At 50.5% G+C, this 21,783-nt stretch overlaps 1 protein-coding gene across 1 annotated transcript in view; it reads right to left on the reverse strand.

Annotated features, from left to right (window-relative positions):
- The window catches only part of LOC142571374 (uncharacterized), a 69,448-nt gene extending 58,347 nt beyond the window's left edge, over positions 1-11,101 (reverse strand). Inside the window, exon 1 of the mRNA XM_075679667.1 lies at positions 10,715-11,101. The gene's annotated coding sequence lies outside the window, so the exon portion shown is untranslated. The remainder of the gene's footprint in view (positions 1-10,714) is intronic.
- Positions 11,102-21,783: the final 10,682 nt, after the last annotated feature.

Genomic DNA, 21,783 nt, shown 5'->3' on the forward strand with positions numbered 1-21,783 from the left:
GTCGGCATGACGTGGTATAAGGGATCACATGGACACAGCGGCCGCGTCGGCTGCTTCCGAAGCGCCGAAGAAAGCTGAAAACGAAAGCTTAAAGTTCCACTTGTGCTGCTGTTCTGATTAAGTGGGGAGGTTTTCCGGCTTTGGGGGTGTGCTTGACAACACTTGAAAGCCCTATAATAGGTAGTGGCTACCTTTGAAGGTGCCCAGCATGGTAGGCTACTGCTGCTTGGTGCCGCAGTGCTGGACGTACGCAACAGAGCCCGGTATCAGCCTTCACACGTCTCCGCAGGACAAGAAGCTAGCTTGTATCGCGAAACTCAGAAGCGGCAAGCAGCCATCGGCTACAACTCGGGTGTGCAGCAAGCACTTCCGCGAGGAAGATTTCTGATTTCTGATACGGCATCGGGGGCTGCGAGTTTGGTGACTAGCAGAAAGCGCCTGCTGAGACGGTCACCCGCGCGCGCTGCCCGGTTAATGTCATGACGCTTTGGTTTATGAACTTGATGTTAGATACTGGCAAGTTCACTGGAATGGAAATGGAACGGTAAAAAACATTTTAAAAAGGCATGGCATATGCTCATGTTTGTGTATACCAAGCAGGGGGTAGCTGGTCGCTGAGAAGGCCGATAACCATATACAGTGTGACGCAACCTGAGAAATAATGATATTGAAACCTTGAAGGCTGTAGAACAAAAGAAAGAAAAGATAGAATCGTTGTGACGGCAGATCGCAAGTCGCCGGCATAGGCGTCCAAGTCCCTAGTTGTAACGAGATTATTTTTGAACAACTAGTGTCCTCGCAACAATGTTTGCTTGCTTGTGCACTGTCAAATGTTCATATGCTGCGGCCTAAAGAGCTCACGGCACGGTGCGAAACCGCGCTCCCAGCGAAAGCGAAACATTGTGCGCAGACAAGCGTGCAGACGCGCAGTCGGTCGCCGCGAACCCGTGCGATGGCTGCACTGAGGCTCCATTCTGTTGTGCCCCATTTGGTGATAGAGACAGCCCATTACAGGAACATATACTCACGTAGTTTGCTCTCAGCGATGGTCGACCTCTCACGCAAGAAGCCGATTCGGGTGACTCCATCGCTCCGAGCGCGCGCAGTGGGCGTTCAATGTACGTATTCGGTAGAGAGATATAGTCTGTGATCCACTAATTGCGTGCTTTCTGTTTGCCTAAGATTAATAATTTAACAGCAGAAAACTCCCGTCGTTTCGAGAGTACCTACATAAATGTCCAGGAGGGCTACCGCTTGCTGTTTTTATTGAGCGCCGACAGCCAAACCTAAGAGGAGCGCGCTGCGTTATCTCTCATACTACGCAAGCGAGGCGCTTCTGATAGACTGCGATTCCATAAGTCCTCGCACGCAATAGTCTAACGCCTGTTGTCTTCCTGACAGGTATGTCGGAGTGCCTCTAGTATTCCAGTTAGTTTTGCTGCCGAGGAACAGGTGTTAGCAGTGTGTTCAAAGGGGCTCGTTGGTTCATCTTTAGAATAAAAAGCGCACAATAGAATTACACACAGCAGGGGTAGTGTGTAATTCTATAGCGCTGGCTAACGGTGCTGTTATAGCTAGTGCAAGTGCTGCAGCAGAAGATGTCGTTGTGACCGATCCATCCACAAATACACTTTCTGTTTCCCTGTACATATAATAGATATCATATAAATTAATGAATTGTTTCAAGCCGATTGTTGGTACTTCGAACGAAAAGCTTGGTAAATTATTAGGCGTGATTTTGCTGCGTGTTTCTCAAGCTGCCCACATTGAGGTGAATTGGCATCACACTCTCAAGAAATCACGCCCGCAGTGGACATTTGTTCACACTTTCGTTTTAATATGCACTGTTACTACAAGCAGCCCTGTCGACGGAATAGTGAAAACAAGCACAATAAGTAAGAAAATAATTTTACGGCGAGTACATTATCATCTCCAATTCCGAATTTTTTCCCCTTTTATCTGTCTCCATTCACGCGAGGCTCGGAAGCGTTGCGTCGGTGCTGCACGCCGACGTCTCCATTGCAAACCGTACACTAACGAAAACATGCCACAAGCGTTCACACCAAAAGCGTTGCGAATGGCGATGGTTATAACGTTTGTGGGATGTTGCGTTGGCCTCGGAGTGCTTAACGCCTGCTTCACCTCCGCCGCAGGTCGGCCCGGCATTGCACCATCTTCGGGATTTTTGTCTACGCGTGGACACGATAGTACGACACGACGCTGTAAAAGGACGGCGGTTTATTGCCTCAGTAGCAGCAGTAGCAAGTACGTGATCGTACCGGTGCTTCGCGCGTCCGTTAACACGCGTGTTTTTCAAGCCACGCAGCCTGCTTTTTGTAGCTTCGCCGTCACCGGCGGCAGGCGGTGCCGCACTGCGGTGGCGGTGTTCCCTCATCGGCCGCGCAGTGCAGCACGCAGCCGTGCTTCGCCCCAGGGACGGGGAGAAGTGTTGCGGAGAGCGCGTCGCCACACGTTCATACATTGTACACGTAGCGAATGACATTTTTTTGGCTCCTGTGAGCTAAAGTGCTCAGAACGTTAGGCCACACCGTTAGTCCAAGGCAATAGTCTCTTGAGCACGCATTGTCATCGCACTTTATAGCCCACCCACCGTGCACATAAGTTGCTTTTTCGAAGAATGTATCTCAAAGAAACCCTGGTATCAACCAGTAGTGAAAAACGTGCGCGCTGGTGGACGAAACTTTAGTGATAGGTGGGGAAGTCAGCCGAGCAGAACGCTTGGCATGCCACTACGTGTTTAACACATAAGAGATCAAAGGACGAGAGAGAAGAAGAAAACGCATCAACTCGCACAAACACTCGGGAAGCGGCATGAAAAGAACATAGCGGAAAGCGGAGCGTTATGGCATCTTCAATAAACAAGGTGTTATCCAACTCTGTGGCGCATCTAAATGGGTACATATGGATAACAATAGCACCCAAGGAAAGGAAAGGAAAGGAAAGGAAAGGACGTGTCAAACAAAACTCCGCTCTCTTTCTCTCGTAAGCGGAACGTCGTGTGACGCGGCTGCAAAGGTATATGTCGTGCGCACTTTCTCGCCACCCCCATGGAAGCGCCAGGCTTAGGGCACCAAGTTCCCTCGCACAACAGACTTCGTTGTGACTTCAGGATGTCGTGAAGTACCAGAGCAATTTCTTAGCAATTTCTTTTAAGAGGAAGCTTTAGCTCGGCTACGTGCTCCTACCTAAATACATGTAAAAGGAGAATTCGTTTTTCTCGACAACCACTGCACCAAATTTGACGAGGTTTGTTGCATATAAAAGAAAAACTTATAATATATAGTGACTGTTGGTTTCTAATTTTTGATTTAGGTCGTCAATTTTTTATTAAAAATTGCTAAAAATCGCAAATTTTCAGAAAACGAAACTATCAAGTTCACAACTCCGCAACTCAGCAAGAAAAAATAATATCGCAATTCTGAGAAATGTACCTAATATCACATCTAAAGCGGACAAATTTGACGTCTTACATATGTATCTCAACATATTTATTAATATGTAATTACAACTTTTGCAGAACTCTCGTAAACAACGTAACAAATTCACGTAAGATGTAAAATGACATACGAAATTTGTCCGCTTTCAGTGATATAATGGATGCCGTTTACAGAACCGCGATATCTGTTCTTGATGCAGAGCTATTAGTTTGTAAACCTCGTGCTTCTATTTTTTTCAAACTTCTGAATTTTTGAAAATCTTTTTAACAAAATTCAAGCACTAAATCAAAATTCCGCTTCCAACAGTCATTAGAATTTAACTTTCTCTCTCAAATGCAACAAATTTCATTAAAATAGGTCCAAGGTTTATTTCAGAAAAACGTTTTTGCGTTTTACATGTATTTGAATAGGCCGCGTTGAGTTCAGCCCGAGCTAAAGCTTCGTCTTAAATGGAACCTGTGGCCTATAATGACTGCCGCTGGTTTCGAAACACGACAAACGATTTGTACCGCGAAAAGTTTCTTGTCGCTGTTTCGACAAGTACCGCCCGAAGGTGTTGCACTGCGAACACACGAAAAATAAGCGCCGTGTTATACCAGTAGCTCACGCCGTGTCGTAAGCAGTGGACAGAGGCTGGTGCGGGGGTTCGAAGCCTTGTTACGCAGAGCCACATCGGAGACATCAGTGCTTGCCGCTCCGAGAGCGTCGCAATCTTTTTCAACAGAGATGTTACTTGTGCTCTCTGTGCAATGCGTCCGATAACGTAGCATACACGTGGATGAATGGCTGCTCTGGCATGGGCTCTGACTACTCGCAGTGTACAACAGCGCTGCGTTCTCTCTGCGGGCGGAGATACGAAAAGCGCGCGACTCCTGGGCGCTGTTCGAACAGGTCTGCTGCGTTTACGACGCGCACTTATCGCCTGCCCGCACGCCGAGACACAAAATGCTCCGGGGCCGACTCGACGCTGCAGAACGTAACGGTCATCCTTGGCAAAAAAAAATGAAGAACCGTAAAGTGGAAGGACATACGAGGAAGGCCATGAAAGTACGCGATAGGCTCCGCAGCTGTGCATTTGGACACTCGTGGGCAGGCTGTACGGGATTCCCTACCTTTATTGTAGGTAGGACAGAATTAAGCTTGCTACAACGTCGCTGGGTGCGTGTCACCGTATTAAAGCGTCTCAAGTTACACCAAGAAACATCTCTCTCCGCCTGTCTTCTTCTCACGCGCCAGCTTTGGATTTGTTCAGTGATAACGTCTTCTTGAAGAACGGCGCTGGTTATAATGAGTTGTATTTTTAATGTCGAAAACTGGAAAGGTAGGCTTCTTTGGTGCTCGAAATCCGAAATACACTACTCAGGCAAGAATAGTGAAATTACGAGAAAAAGCAATAAAAAAATCCAAACAGGCACTAGACACAATCATAAGACAAAAGCACACAAATATTGCACTGACTAGCCTCCTTCTGTTGTTGTTGTTGTTTTACGTACGTTCAAGGCTGCACTGGACTTCTTGCTTCTAGTTACCGAAATATAATCTCCCCGTCGCCTGATGTTTGCAGTTACGGATATGCACTTACGTAACACGCGACGCTCTACATTACAATGCTATTCAAGTCAACCGACCTAATTGAACGACTGTGACACTCCCGCGTTCTTCTATGTGTGTTCGTTTTCTTTTTCTTGCTCTCTCTATCTCTCTCTTCGTGCTTTTCTTTTTTATCTTTGGGTCTCCCCTCACCCCTTCCCCAGTGCAGGGTAGCAAACTGGATATCTATCTTCCGCTTAACTTCCCCGGCTTTCGCTCCTCATTTATTTCTCGCCCTCTCTAATGGTTGCAGAATGCTTGATGAGATGTTGAATGTACTTGCGCGAAGAGATAAAGAGCGTTATTGAAGCGGGAAGTTTCTCGCTGGGCGGCCATTTACCGGTCTTGGGTACTTGTGATGGTTTTTTTTTGTTTATCATTTTTTGACCAACATCAACAACTCGTCAGCTCCGTATTCGCCTTGGACAAGGTGCTGAAGCCGTTCGCTTGTTTTCGAGCACGACAGCAAAGTCTGCTTTCCTGACGAGAGAAAAACCACACGCAGACGCGCCCATGCAAAGAGCGGGCCTGTGCAAACAGCCCCAAGACCGCGCGGTCTCAATACGGATGATAAGCGCGCGAGTTGATAACAATTCTGCTTACGATGCCACGTGTTTCGACTCGCCACGACCAGTACTTGAACGCGGGGCCGAAAAAGAAAAAAAAAAGCAGGCAGGGCACGCAGCGGCTGTCCGGAAAGGATAGCCCATTTCGGCGAGTCACAGCTGCGGCGCTTAACTCTGTCAATAAATAGGTAAATAAATAAATAAATAAATAAATAAATAAATATATAAATAAATAAATAAATAAATATCTTAGCCGTCGTGGAAGTTAGCAGCTGTGAGCTTATCGTAAGTAAGTAAATCCGAGTGTAAATTAAGAGTGATATAGGCGGGAATCGTACGGCAGTTGTATGCACGTGGTTGCTTAGGACCCGAACGCTGACCAAACACGATAGCCGGCAACGTCACAGCCGGTGAACTGACCAAACACAAGCAGTAATGAAAATGAGAACTGTGGCCTAGTGCAGTCATTACCTGATTAACCGATATGAGCACTGACCAGAGGAGGAGGCAAAGTTTTCTTGAATATAAGCACAAACGAGGAAGAAGAATCGCGAGCTGGCCAAAATGGCACATTTTAAGGCAACTAGTAGATCGTAGCGTTGCGTGAGTAAACGATTAGAAGAAGTGGAGGTAAATTATCAAGAACGATGACCCGATATAGAAATAGGACACTGCTGACAGAAAACCCAGATCCAGCCGACAATAGCAATGGGCCACAAATTGTAGCCTAAGACATCTCTTGACGCATTTAAGAAACTGTAATTGGTTCTCTTCTTGGTTCTGTAAGATTTGTCGGACGATCTCGCCGCTGCCACCATTTTTTAGAGTTGTCGGACGATCTATGAGCTATAGGCCGATCTCACCGCTGCCATTCAGGTGTACGATTTGGCAGTCGTAGCTGAATGAAGGAGCTTGACTCTTCGTCGGGACTTAGGAGAGCAGGATTTATTTACATGTTATCTACAGTTGAACATGAGATACATCGACAGTCTAGCGTGACTCCCAAATGGAGCCCGCAAGACGAGCACACAGCAAACAGCTTACGAGCACACAGCTCACGAGTACATTTCGAGCACGACAATGAGCACCCTCTAGCAGCCGACAATCGCTGCTTATAAGCACTCTGCTCGACGTCATAGTTCGACGTCATTGAAGATGACCCCCCCTTTTGGAGGAGGAGGGCTCACATACACGTGCCGCACACACACACAGGTGTAATGGTCCGGAGCCGACGTCAGAGGGGCTTCGTAGAACTCTGAGCCGCCCGGGTAGCGCGCCCGGGTAGCACATTGTCTTGGGTCTTGGTCGGCGCGTGGGAAGGAGCCCTCGTCGGCGTCCCCACGGCAACTCTTCCACTCATAGCAGAACAGGGCGGCGTTGTCGTGTTGCGCACTAAGCCTGCTTCGTCAAACTCGGACCCGTCCCGGGTGGTACGTCCGAGTAGCACATTGTCTGGTGTCTCGAAAAGTGCATGGGGAGGTTCCGCCAATTACCTCCCCTCGAGAACTCCCCTGAGCTGACCCCTCGCCGCGTGGCTGCCGGTTATCCGCAGTTCTCTGAAGTGCGCCACCGCCCGGTTGGATCGGAACACGTGCAGCGGGCTGAAATAGCTGCAGGCCGATCCTAACAGTTCTAATTCATAGGTCAGGAAAGTTGTTCCTCCCTTAGCCAATCACCCGCTGGATCCGCCATTGCTTCAAGCCAGCGAAGGCCGCCAGCAAATATGTGCCTGTGGCATAGGTGCATCCCTAACTACCCCCCACCCCCCAGAAAAAAAAAAAAAACGTTTGCGACAAATTCAACCATGCCTAGCTATAGCTAATGTTGGCATGGATATATAAACTACCTCGCATATGTTTAGCTGCGTTTCTCGTGCACTTCATTAAAGAGGATTCACGCATGTGCGCGCTGACGATCTCTATAATCAGATCTCTGTCACCCTTTGAATACAGAGCTCGACGTCGTACTTTGCCCTGGCGCAGTTCAGGAAATAGCACACAAGACGGGACTCGAGCGCAGAAACACGGAGCAAACGCTTCCTTCCGGTCACCGGCCTCGCAAACAGCTGTCCACGCCGTCTTCCTCAGTGGCGAATCAGTCTGTGGCACGTGGTGGGGCAGCCGCGCCTCCATCTGCGTAAATTCGGTTTGTTGCCCACGGCCGCGCTCACATTACGACGAGCAACCTCGAGAAAGGCGAAATCACACGTACTGTCCTGCACACTGGCACATCGCATTGACGTGCTTGCTCTCTTACTACTCATGGACACGCTTCTTTGAGTGGCGATATGTTAGCGATGCTTAAATAGAGTATTCCACGCAGCAGATTGCACGCGCTAGGATGTTGATCAGACATACAAAAAAAAAGGGGGACGGGAACGTCGGCACCACTGCGACTACCATTAGCCTGCACCGCCATCACTTCATGGAATCGCCAGTCACGGAGACACTACAATATATGGTTTTAATTTCTCAGGAAGTGCCTGTCTGTCGATGCACTCATGGGGCGAAAAAAACTCAACGTATAGTGGCAACAGTGCTCGAGCTCTCGTATATTATAATCTAGCACACTACAATTATACCAGGCGCGATGTGTGGGCACTACAGCGCTCTGCATCGTTCAGCCGTTTGCTCCTGTAAGCCACGTTTTGCCCTTTTCGCACACCAGTCTGTCAAAAGAAGTGTGCCCACGAGACATTGCGCGTCACTGGGGCCTCGTTTGCGTCACAACTCGTGGTGCGCGTATGTACTCTGTGTGGAGGACGCGTCGTAAAGTCCTCCGCGGAGTGAATTGACGCACCGTAAAACCCGCATGAATGTCGTAAAGATATACATTAGGACAAAACCGGAGGACAATTATACCTGATTAGCGCGATTTGCATGCGCTCGTAAACCCGTGTTCGCAGTGTTCTGTAGGCTACTCCTTGAACACTCAGAGAGTAAGTTATTTCACCATTGCTTTATCACACAGAAAGCAGAGTTGGAAATAAGTAACACGATCGCCACATTTCTCTTTCTCTTTGATCACCGCCTCGTATAGTTTCGTTGGCATCAGGTACGCCGATATTGAAAAAAAGACGGCCTTTGTAATTTTCTTCGTCTTAGGTACTAGCTCCAAAATTCACAAGTTCCCAGTTTCCGAGATCTCGGCACTGTTCACATGCTCTTGGGCTTGTTTCATTGTATTGAACGTCGCAAGTGCATCAGGTTGTAAGCGTCTGCAACTACTGACTGTTGCAGTATATAGGAACGGAAACCGACACCGAGAACCGACTAAAGATGATATGCAACCCGCACACTGGCGTCAACTATTGTATTGGGAATGGTTTACGTCCATCCAAGAGTGCAAGGCGACGAGATCAACCGTGCCTGATTGCTGGACATTTCCATATAATTTATCAGCTCCAACTCGAGGTCGCAGGCTCTATCCTGGCCGTGATGGCCGCATTCCGATGAGGGCAAAATGCAAGAACGCTCATGCGCTTCGATGCGCGTCAAAGAAACCCATGTGGTCGAAATCATGCCAGAGTCCTCCACTACGGGGTGCCTCATAATCATGCCGTGATTCTGGCGCGTAAAATACCAGGATTTAATTTTTAAAAGCTATCAGCTCTGTCTCAGATATTGTGCTCCGCGCTGTGGTCAATGACTAGTACGCAGTATGACATTCACTGCTCTTTGCGGTTGCTTCTTCCCGATCCTTTAGTTTAAGGTGGAACTGATCATTTTTAAAGTATTGTCAAGTAGTCAAGCGCGGGGAATGTTGCCACCGCGAACTTCGTAATGGACGGAAACATAAAGCCAGATTTGTCTCGAAAGACGACCGAATATTGTGCATCCAAGGCAGTTTCACAAAGGCACCCTGAAAACATTCGTGACTGATTACTCAACAACACCGCAAGTGAGAACACAATAAAGGGAGAAAAGAAATCTTAGAGGAAGCCTGTCAAAAGCTGAACTACCACTGACCGATTGGAAGGCCGTCTGCTTCTATGAAAACACTTAAACTACATGATAGGGTGCATCTCACCTGTCCCTCCCCTTAGCAAAGCTGCGGGACGACTGAGTGGTTTCAGAAGCAAGCAAGTTTCTGAAGCAAACCCTTGCTTCCGAAAATATTTCATAATATTTCATTTGTTGCTTTAACGCGCTATTGTTCGTATACCTGAACCATTTAATCCTTAATGTTGTTTTGACATATGGCAGATAAGCCTGCGTGAAAGTACGTCTCTCTGAAAGAATGTGCTGATTATCTAACAGGTTCGCTTACATGACCGTGTTACAAAAACACGCGTGCGAGAAGGCTAGCAATCTCATTTCACTTCCTTGCATGCTGACCCTCCCTCATTCGGAGCCCTGAAAGCACTTATTTTTTGTACAGTAAGACAGTTTTTTCCTATAAGTTTCTTGCTGACCAGCTCTCCGCGTTTCACTTTTCTACTTAAATAAACACCTTTTCAGTTTGAGTGAGGCTGGCTCAAATACTCAGAACGTTACGTGTTCTGGTCACTATTATGTACGTCGCCTACGAGCAGTAAACGTTCAATGTAACGGCGCGTATGTGTGTGGCTTAAGGGTAAGCAAGGGGGGGGGGGGGGCGTGGAGAGGACCGGTGCTTATGTGTACAGGGTTGCCCAATACGAATGGCAGCGCTTAATCAGTAGTCGGACAACTATTATTTCACAGCTCTTGGGCCTTGGGCCTTACTCGATATTACTTGTTCTGTACCACTCTTCTGCGGAAGAAGCTTTCACTGAGCACTTTCTTTTGGCATTTGGCGCAAAGATTTGAACAATTCAAGGTTTTCAGTGCAGATCATGTATTCCCTTTCGGTTCCCTTTCGTGTTGATTCCCACTGTCCGTCCCCTTGGCCTAATTTGCGACACTCGCCCCACATGCTTCCCACGGTATGCTATAGTTATAGCCACGCAGCCTTGACCTTACGTTATCCTTTTGTTGTGTCAAGACGTGCTTTCGGAAAGTTCAAGTGATCGTACCACGGATCAGCGCGCAACACCGAACTGAATAAAAACGAAAGCGCTCGCCAGAGTAACGCCCGTGGAGAGCGCACCGCATGGCAACTGGTAACAGGCAGCCTCACCTGCCCAGCTGCGGCCGTTGGTAGCGCCGTCCGCTTCGAAGAGCTTGCGCCGAAGCACCGCCCAGTAGTGGTTCTGGCAGGCGCGGAAATCACTCCTTGGTCCAGCCAGAAGCCCAAAACACTCGTTCGCCTACAGCGGACGGACGGTGCGGTGGCCGACGGGTGGGCCCGGTCGACGCATAAAGTGCGAAGGAGGACAACACTTTTCCCGATGTCCGCACGGGCGAGCGCCGACTCGGAAAAAGAGGCTTCTCTCGTTTTATCTCCTGCGCGGTTGAAGCACGGCCGGGCGAAGTCCGCGGCGCCGCTTTATCGGCTCCTGTCAAAGCAGCAGCAGCAGGACCAACAGACGATAGGCCGCCGCGGAGGCGCCGCGGCGTGCACTGGCTCGTTGCCTGCCTCCTCGCGGGTTCATTGAAGGTGGGGCGCGCGCCTCCTTTGTCTCGCGCGAGACGAGGCTGCGCGCGCGCGTTCGTGCCGCCGGCGCGGGCACCCTCCAACCCGCGGCCACCTTAACAAAAACAACATCCTCTTTGTCGGCCATTGCCAGCGCGCCGTCCGACGGCCGCTCAGAGGTCATCCGCAACCCGTGAGCAGCGCCTTGAGCGGCCTCATCAGTCGCCGCACCGTAAAGAACCGAAGCAAAGCTTACTTTGCGCGACTAACGTTGCCGTGCCCGGTGTTACTGCTGTCGGCCACAACATAGGATTTCCGCCTGCTGCCAGGCTGGAAATGTAAGACGAAAGACAGGGAGGTTAGCCAGAATATCTGTCCACTTGGCAACCCTGTGATGGGGGATCAAGGAAGCGGTAGGAAAGATGAGAAGGAAGGCGTAGCTGTGAAAAGGAAGTTATGCAGAAGTCGTCGACGGTGATTATCAGTGTAAGCGAATAGCCGGACGTTTCTAGAAAGATATTCGCTTTATTAAACAAATGATGCGGTCGATGGCGTGCAATCCATTTTGCCGACGTTTCTTGAACACATCCTGTGGAAGAACAACTTCGAGCAGTGCCTGCAGGATCAGAGACCACTTCGAAGCAGTGCAGCCTCCATGCTTCTTCTGCAACGGTCTCACCTATTCGACTGTCATCAAGTTGCTGACTTGGCTGTAGGCTTGGAGGCCATAGAGTAAAGGAATTAGAATTTGTAGAAGGGCAACGTGTGCAAGTGGTCTGCCCCGTCGAACAAGCCGTCTGTTCCAGCAACCCAAACCCGCTCGCGAAACACTGACTGAATTGTCCCTGCTACCGCAGCTCTCCGCTCTTTCCTCTGCACCCCCCGCACCTCCCGGTGGCGAGATTTAACGGGTTGCGTCGGTTTGTAACAACGATGTTGACAGTGAAGGCAACAGAGGAAAAAAGAAGGGCGAAGTGAAACAGTGAATTTGAGCTATGGCGTTGTTAGGATCGGCCTGCAGGGGTACTGCTCTGCAAAGCTATTTCAGCCCGCTGGACGTGCTTCGATCGACCCGCGGTGCTGGCGCCCTTCGGAGAACCAGCGAGGGAGAGAGAGAGAAACAACTTTATTGAGCCGAGCTCGACATCTTCTTAGACGCCGTCGATGGAAGTGGTTCCATCTTCACGGGACCCATATGCTTCCCTAGCCGCCTGGCCCCTGGAGATCAGGACGAGCTGAACTTCCAGGGCGGTGCTGGTTAGCAAGGTCTCCCATCGCTCGGTAAGGGTGGATGAGGGATGGGGTAGGGTAGCGGGGCAGGTAAGAGGTGGGGGGATCGCCTTGATGAAATCGCATACTCCAATGACGTGTTGGAGCGTGCCTAACTGAGTTTTGCAGAAGTTACAATCCTCCTCGTACCTTTCCGGGTACATCTTGTTTTGAAGGTAAGGGTGCGGGAAGGATCCTGCCTGTATTTGCCTGTAGATCGCTTGCTGTTCTCTGCTAAGCGATTTGTGAGGATCGGGGTAATGGCGCCTCTCCGTCTTATAATGATTCGTAATGTCTCTAACTAAATATGGACTGTGGCTCACCTTCCTCAACCCGGTGTTCCATCTCTCGGGCGAACTGGTGGGCAAGTTCGTTGCCCTCCAGCCCAGAGTGAGCCGGTGTCCATATTAACTCAACTTTTCTTTCAGGTACGTCGCGTTTATTTTTGAGAATATCTAGTGCCGCAAGAGACACCCACCCCTTTCTGTAGTTGTTATACGCCTTTTGCGAGTCGGTGACAATTCTTCCCACCTTGGGTTGCGCGAGTGCTAGCGCTATCGCTGCCTCTTCTGCCACCTCTGGAAAAGACGTCTTGATGGAGGCGCAGGTTACCAGCACATCCCGCGTCGTAACTGCCAGCGCTGCTTTCGATGAAAACTTGGGTAACGAAGCGTCTGTGAAGACAGTGACCCCCTCTTCCTCTTCTACTATTTGACCCAAAGTCTCCGTCAAGGCCGCTATACGAGCCGCTCTGCGGCCGTCGTTACGACCCGACCTCATGTTTCTAGGCAGTGGCTTACTGTGGATTTTATGCGCCCACAACCTGGGTAACGGCCCCGTTTCCTTCCGCTCTGCCTCTTGTCAGCCCAACTTTGCAAGAACGCGACGTCCCGCCGACGTCTGACTGAGTCGAACTCTTTGATTACACAGATGAGCTTCTATTAACTCTTCGACGACGTTGTGCTTGGCCATGCCGAGAGGCTTGTCGGTCGAAGAATGCTTCAGAATGCCCAGCGCCATCTTCGTATAATAACGTTCAACTGGTCCCTGTCTTTTTTCAGTAACTTGAGGTAAGGCGCCGCGTAAACGATGCGCGACGTCAAGAAGGCCTGGACGAGCGTCAGTACATCGTCCTCCTTCAATCCCCGTTGTCTGTTTGTGACTCTTCTGATCATGTTCGAAATTTGTTCCGTTGAAACTTTGATTTTGTCTATCGACGCCCCCGCCTTGCCATTGTTCTGGAAGATGACACCCAGGATACGTGCTTGCGTGGTTGGTGTTATGGTCGTCCCGTCGATGGTGATGCGTACGTTCTCTTGGTCTCCTTTCTTTCTTCTTGGCTTGATGACGAGTAACTCTGACTTCTGTGGCGAGCAACTGAGGCCGCACGATTTAGCGAACTCGTGCACGGTCTTTGCCACTCTCTGAAGGGTCTCCTCCATCCAACTCTCCGACTCTGCCCTCGACATCCACACAGTGATATCGTCTACATAGAGAGCGTGATCTACACCCTCTATGTCTTGAAGCAAAGTCGGGAGAGGGAGGAGTGCCAGGTTGAAGAGAAGCGGCGAAAGAACCGATCCTTGCGGGGTGCCTCTGTCTCCCAGGGCTATCGGTTTCGACTTCTCCTCTCCAATTTTGATCGTTGCCGTTCTATTGCTTAAGAAATCCTGCACATATTTGAATATTCGCTTTCCGCATCCCGTTTGGCGCAGGTTACGGAGAATACTTTCGTGTGTGACGTTATCGAAGGCCCCCTCGAGATCGAGCGCCAGGATAGCTCTTGGCGTAGGGGTCTTCGCTTGCTTGATAACCAGCTCGTGTATTTGCACCAAGACGTCTTGCGTGCTCAGGTGGCTCCGGAATCCGTACATGGTCGGTGGCATCTGATCAGTAACGTCCAAATGTCTCTGTAGTCTCTTGAACACCATACGCTCGACCACCTTCCCTACACATGACGTGAGGGAGATGGGGCGTAGATTGTCGACGTGGGGTGGTTTCCCCGGCTTGGGAATGAAATGCACCTCCGCTTCTTTCCATTCTTTTGGTAACGAACCCTTCTCCCAGGACGCGTTGACGAGGTTTAGCAGTTCAGCTCGGCTTTTGTCGCGCATATTTTTTAGCATCTTGTATGTAATTCCCGGTGCGCTGCCTTGATTACTTTCATCGATGGCCGCAACCAGCTCCAGTTCGGTGAAGGCTTCGTCCATCTCGACGTTGCTATCGCCTTCATATCCCGTGAGTCGGGTTACCGCTCTTCTCGGTCTTGAGGTATTTACTTGCGAGTTCACGAATGAACTTCTCCCCGTCCCCGTCGTAACTTTTGATCGTTCTTGTGAGGTCTCGAGCGCATGCGCTCTTGCTTTTTAACGGATCTATGAGGTGCCGCAACAGCTTCCAAGTCTTCTTCGTAGACAGTGTGCCTTGCAGGTCGTCACACATCTTCATCCAGTTTTCCCTGCATAGTTGTTCCGCATACTCGGTCACTTGCTTGTTGAGCGCGTGTATACGTCTGCGAAGCTTCTTGTTATGTCTTTGCCTCTTCCACCTTCGAGTAAGACCGTCCCAGGCCGCCCACATGTGACTAAGCTTGCTGTCTACGAAGGGAATTTGCGTGGTCGTAGCAATCTTCTGCGTAAATTTCTTTATAAATTCGCGTTGCTTTTTGGCCCACGCCTCATACGTCTTGGTGTCTTGGTTTTCGTCCTCGCCTTCACTGTCTGCGCTTCTACGTAACCGGTCCCAGTCTGTAATGTTGGCTTGACCCAGTTTCGCCTTGATGTCAGTCCTCCCGAGGGTTACACAAATTATATCGTGATCCGAGCCAAGATTTTCCCCCGTGTTACGCCAAGTTACGTCGAGGTTCCTCCGAACTAGCGTCAGATCAGGAGTGGTGTCTCTGACCGTGCTAGTGCCTGTCCTGGTCGGTACGCCGGTTCGTTAACCACCTCCATGTCGTGATCCTCAATAGCTTTAACCAATTGGTTTCCTCTTATGGACGCATATTTATAACCCCACATCGTGTGGGCGGCGTTGAAATCTCCTAGCACTAAAATCTGTCTTGTTCTTGCTTCTTTAATGCAGTCCAATAAGGTGCCTTCAAAGTCAATGACCCTGCTGGACGGTATGCAATAAGCATTCAGGAGGAAAAGGTTCTTGTCCCCCCCCACTCTTCTGCTGTGAATTTCGATGAGCGTATGTTCGCAGCCTCGCTGAGCGGTCACGTGCTGTGTGGCCGCCACGTTGCTGCGGACCAAGATCGCAGTACCCTTTTCACTAGGGTCCGTATACGTAATGTATCCCGCGAGCTTGGCCCGGCCGTTGGTCTCTTGTAACGCTATGACATCCGGTTTTTGGTCCAATTTATCAACGAATAGTTGTAACTCCCCTGTCTTGTTTCTAATACCCCTACAGTTCCATTGAAATAACGTCGCAGTCTCTTTTTGCTTTCCTTTAGTCTTCGTCATTTTCTACTTTTTGAGCGGTAGATTTGCGCACGGAACCAACTTTTCGCAGCCTAACCCGTAGATTAAGCCGTGATGATTTCATCTTGGCAACGGTGAGATGCTTATTTTTCGCATCCATCGTCATGACTCTAACGGAGAGTTGGCTGCATTTGGCCTCCACATTATCCATTCTTACTGTTAGACTGTTCACTTGCGCAGACATTTGGGAAACTTGGCTGGAGATTTGCGTAAGCATGCTCATGACCGACTCCATTGTCGGAGGAACGGCGGCCTTGGCCTTCTCTTCCTCCATGGCAACCACTGCCGTTTCTGTCTGTGGAGTTTGCGTCACTGACTGCGTCAACGCCGGCGATGTGATCTGCGCCGGTGACGTGATCAGCTTCGTCGCCGCTGGAGCAGCGCTGGTGGTGTCTCTCTTGGGTACTGTTTGAATCCCACCGATGGCAACGGTTGTTGTGGTCGCACCGTTGGTACGACCTGTTGGGAACTCGGCGCTGACGCCCGTGGTTGCACCTGGGTCGCAAGCCCCAAGGGTAGCGTTGGCCTGGCGGCCTCGGGTACAACTGGAAGCATCCGAAGGTCCCGGCAAAGCATGAGTCGACTGCTAACAACAAAACAACTTGTTTATTTTAACATCGCAAAGAGTTGGCGGTCAGGTTGACCGAAGTAGAGAGACGGGAGAGCACTTTACTCAACAGAAGAAATCGGAGCCCTCTTTTTGGCGTCCGGGGGCAGCTGCTTCTATACTCTCGCAGTTGAGGGCAAGAAGGAACCCCTCAATAGACGAGCACGTGATTGTACAATGAGATAAGGTGACGCATACTGTCCTAGCGCCGCCGGACGGGCACAAAGACTGGGAGGAGAAGGTAACTCCTACTCTCGTAGCGCCTTCGGTCGGGCACAATGGCTGGGAGGAGAAGGAGACTTCTACTCTCGTAGCGCCACCGGTCGGGCACAATGGCACATACACTCACACACGCACATGAAGACACGTGGCATCGGAACATGCCTGGACGCGCTTGGCGGGGAGCGTAGCGGCGACGCCGAACGGGCCAAAATGTCTGCCGCTTTGTTGCAGTCGCGCCGGCTAAACCGCGCGTCGTAGGCGAAACGTAACAGACCGCCCCGCCGGGGGAAGGAGATCCCGATGGACAGGGGACTGCATCCGCTGTCCGGAGGGATGTCGCTCGATGATGCTCATAACCGAAGTCGGGCGTCCCTCGACGTTTCTTGAGCACAGCGCACAGAGAAGGCCTCGTTCTCTCGTTCAGGTTCGCACAGGACACTGCAAAGTGACTTCGGGAGAGTTCACATTCTTGTTCCCGTTCCCGGCAAGCGTTAGAACTACGCTGAAACTCAACCGCTCAGTCAGCAAGCACGGCACAACCCTCACTAAGCCCTGCCAGGCTCTTTCCCCTTTTATACCACTGCCTAGTTCCTCACAGTAGTCTAGCATCACTCAGAACGCGTCCACAAATTGGAAAATTGCACTAGAAAGCATATCATCCCTTTGAAACACTAAACAAAAGCAATATGTTAAAAAAAATCCTGCCTCAGGAAGAAAAACATCAGTAACAAACAATTTTGAGGCTGATTCCTACGTTAGGGGCTTCGACTTAAGCCATCGGCGTTACCGTTGAGACTCCCCTTTTTGTAACGCACCTCAAAGGAATATTGTTGCAAAGCGAGGCTCCAGCGCAGGAGGCGGCCATTTTTGGGAGAGATGGACTGCAGCCATTGGAGAGGGCAGTGATCCGTCTCAATGATAAACCTCGAGCCGGCTAGATAGCATGACAATTTCTGAACGGCCCACACGAGACATGCACACACTTTCTCGGTGGCGCTATACGCCTGCTCACGACTGGTCAGCTTACGACTAGCATACAGGACGGGGTGTTCTACTTCTCCCTTTTCCCGTTGGCACAGTACAACGCCCATGCCTCGCTCACTAGCATCGCACTGAACAACGAACCCTTTTGTATAGTCTGGCGATCGTAGCACAGGCTGGCTTGTTAGGGCACTCTTTAGGGCGCTAAAAGCTCTTTCCTTTGTCTCGTCCCAGACGACTGTTTGAGGCTCTGTCTTTCTTAGAGCATCCGTCAGGGGAGCCGCGATATCAGAGTACCTGGGGATGTACCTCTGATAGTAGCCGGCGACACCTAAGAACGACCGAATATCGGTCTTTGTGCGCGGTTGCGGAAAGTCTCGCACAGCGGCCACTTTTATTTCAGAGGGGCGGCGACGACCCTGACCAATCACGTGACCGAGGTAGACAACCTCGGCCTGTGCTAACTGGCACTTGGGAGCCTTGACTGTCAAGCCCGCTTCGCGCAGGCGGGTTAGCACTGCCCGCAAGTGTGCCATATGCTCAGACCAGGATGCGGAGAATATCGCTACGTCGTCTAGATACGGTAAAGCGAATTCTTGCTGTCCCCGCAACACTTTATCCATGAGGCTTGAAAAACAGTATGGTGCGTTCTTCAAACCAAAACTCAATGCTTTAGGACGGAATGTTCCCATTGGTGAAATGAACGCCGCATACCTACTAGCCTCTTCTGTAAGTGGAACCTGCCAATAACCCCTCACAAGATCTAGGGTGGAAATAAACTGAGCGCTACTAACTTTCTCAAGGCGCTCCTCGAGGTTAGGGATCGGATAAATTTGATCCTTAGTGATGGAATTAAGCCTGCGGTAGTCGACGCAAGGACGAGGTTCCTTGCCCGGTACCTCAACTAAAATCAAAGGGGAGGTATAATCACTCTCACCTGCCTCAATATCACCGAGCTGTAGCATTTTCTTTACCTCAGCCTCCATAATATCGTTCTGGCGGGGTGACACCCGGTACGCCTTGGATCGTACTGGCTCTGGGGAGGTAAGTTCTATATCATGAGTAAGTACAGAAGTCCTACCAGGCCTCTCAGAGAACAGACCTTGAAACTCTTGTAATAGCTGGTGTAGTTCGGTTTTCTGCTCAGGCGACAGCGGTGCTTTACTGATAAGGTCACTAATGACTTGACCGGTGTCTTCCCTGTTCGTCACTGAGCCTAGTCCCGGAAGCTCGACCGGAAGCTCTTCAGGAACGTTTACCATCATGCACACCACTGCTTCGCGTTGTTTATAGGGTTTGAGCAGATTACAGTGGTAAACTTGCTGTGCTTTCCGCTTTCCTGGCAGACTCACCACGTAGTTAACGTCCGACAGTTTCTGAACAATTCGTGCTGGGCCCTCCCACTGCACGTCTAGTTTGTTGTTTAGCGATGTGCGCAATATCATGACCTCATCGCCCACCTCAAAACGACGGGCCCTGGCGGTCCGATCATAATAAACCTTGGTCCTCTGCTGGGCCTTTGCCATTGCTTCACCTGACAACTCCTGTGCCCTTCTTAAGCGTTCGAGGAGCTTAAGCACGTACTCCACCACGACTGGGTCGTCGCCCCTGCCTTCCCACGATTCTCGAAGCATGCGAAGCGGAGACCGAAGCGAGCGACCGTACACCAGCTCAGCTGGCGAAAACCCCGTAGCTGCATGCGGCGCGGTCCTTAATGCAAACATCACCCCAGGCAGACACAGCTCCCAGTCAGTTCGATGTTCAAAACACAATGCTCTCAACACGCGCTTCATGACGGAGTGGAGCTTCTCAACGGAATTCGACTGTGGGTGGTACACTGAGCTGTGTAGCAGCTTTACCCCACACCTTTCGAGAAAAGTTGTCGTCAAAGCGCTAGTAAACACTGTGCCCTGATCTGATTGGATTTCCGCAGGAAAACCAACTCGCGCAAATATGGACAGTAGTGCATTGACTATCTCAACTGAGCTGAGTTCTTTAAGCGGCACTGCTTCAGGGAACTTTGTCGCTGGGCAGATCACAGTCAAAATGTGTCTGTACCCCGTGGCTGTTACCGGCAGAGGTCCCACTGTATCAATAACGAGCCGTCTAAAAGGCTCCGTAATGATAGGTACCAATCTCAACGGCGCCCTTGATTTGTCCCCTGGTTTGCCCACCCGCTGACAAGTGTCACATGTCCTCACGAAATGGTCTGCGTCCCGAAAACACCCTGGCCAATAGTACTCTTGCAAGAGACGGTCCTTAGTTTTCTTAACTCCTAGGTGTCCGGACCACGAACCCCCGTGCGACAAGCGCAACAGATCCTGACGATAGCATTGAGGAACGATCAGCTGATCGAACTCCACTCCTCTGCGGTCTAGATACTTCCGGTACAGGACTCCACCTCGTTCCACAAAACGCGCATTTTTCCTGGCGATACCTTCCTTGACATTGCAGCGTATGTTTTCTAGGCTACCATCCTTCTTTTGCTCGGCTATCAAAGCCGACCGGCTGACTTTTAGCAACCTATCAAGTCCGTCTGACGTAGGCGCGATGAGCAAATCAGTAGATAGCTCTTCTAACTTTCCCGTGTCGGGCGTTTCCTCTCCAGTATCTGGCGCCTTCAACGCTACAGGCTCAATTTTATTCAGTTCGTCAGCTTGCTGCACCTCTGACCCTTTTTCATTGTTCGATAACGTCGGCCCCGCAACTACCGCCTTTGCAGCGAGCTCCCGAACCTTCGACCTGGTTAAGGCCTGAACGCTAGCCTCACCAAACAAAAGCCCCTTCTCGCGCAGGAGGTGATCGGACCTGTTTGAAAATAGGTACGGGTACTAAGGGGGCAGCATAGATGACACTGCCGCCTCCGTTTCAAGTGCTCCGAAAGGTCCTTCAATAAGCACTTTTGCTACCGGCAGACACACGCTATGAGCCTCCACGGCTTGCTTGATCCACGCGCACTCGCCCGTGAACATATGGGGTTCTACGTAAGACGGGTGAACTACATCCATCGTAGCTGCGGAATCGCGAAGCACTCGGCACTCTTTCCCGTTCACGAGGAGGTCTCGCATGTAAGGCTCGAGAAGCTTCATGTTCTCGTCAGTGCTGCTTAATGAAAAAAACACAACTTTTGGTGTTGTTTCCGGACACTGCGCCGAAAAGTGACCCGGCTTCTGGCACGTATAACAAACGCGCGCTTGCCTCATCTCGAACCGCTTTCTGCGTTCGGCTTCGGCTGCCGCCGTCTCCTTAGGTTCGGTCGCACTGCTTCCACTCGCATCCGCACTACGCGTGTTCCCCTTTGCTCTCATGGGTGTGAACTTCGGCCTCTCAAACTTCGAGCCAAATTCACCCTTTTGACCGTCCTTAGCTCCGCGAGCCCGACGCGTCACAAACTCCTCGGCTAGCTCAGCGGCTTTAGCCACTGTACAAACGTCTGGCCTATCCAAGACCCAGTACCTCACGTTCTCAGGTAACCGACTATAAAACTGTTCTAGCCCGAAACACTGCAGAACTTTATCGTGGTCACCAAACGCTTTCTCTTCTTTGAGCCACTCCTGCATGTTTGACATTAGCTTGTAGGCAAACTCTGTATATGACTCATTCTTGCCTTTCTCACTTTCCCGAAACTTCCGACGGAACGCCTCCGCTGACAGCCTGTACTTTTTTAGAAGACTCGATTTCACTGTGTCGAAATCCTCTGCCTCCTCTCTATCCAAGCGAGCGACTACGTCGGCCGCCTCGCCGGGTAAGAAAGTGAGCAAGCGCGGTGGCCACGTTTCCCGAGAGAACCCCTGCTTCTCGCACGTTCGCTCAAAGTTAACCAGGAACAAACCAATGTCCTCTCCAAGCTTAAACGGCCGCATCAGGTCAGTCATTTTGAACAATACGCGTTCTCCTGCACCGTGTGCCTGACTTCCATTACGAGCGCGTTCCATCTCTATCTCGAGACGCTTCATTTCCAAAGCGTGTTGACGGTCACGCTCTTCTTTTTTCTCTTGTTGCTCTCGCTCTTTCTGTTCTTTACTTTCGCGCTCTTCTTTTTCTTTCTGTTCTTTAAGTTCGCGCTCCTGTCTTTTTGCAGTCTCCCTTTCCTCAATGGTCTCAAGGCA

The sequence above is a fragment of the Dermacentor variabilis genome, chromosome 2 (genome assembly GCF_050947875.1).
Source record: "Dermacentor variabilis isolate Ectoservices chromosome 2, ASM5094787v1, whole genome shotgun sequence".
In the NCBI taxonomy this organism is placed as follows: domain Eukaryota; kingdom Metazoa; phylum Arthropoda; class Arachnida; order Ixodida; family Ixodidae; genus Dermacentor; species Dermacentor variabilis.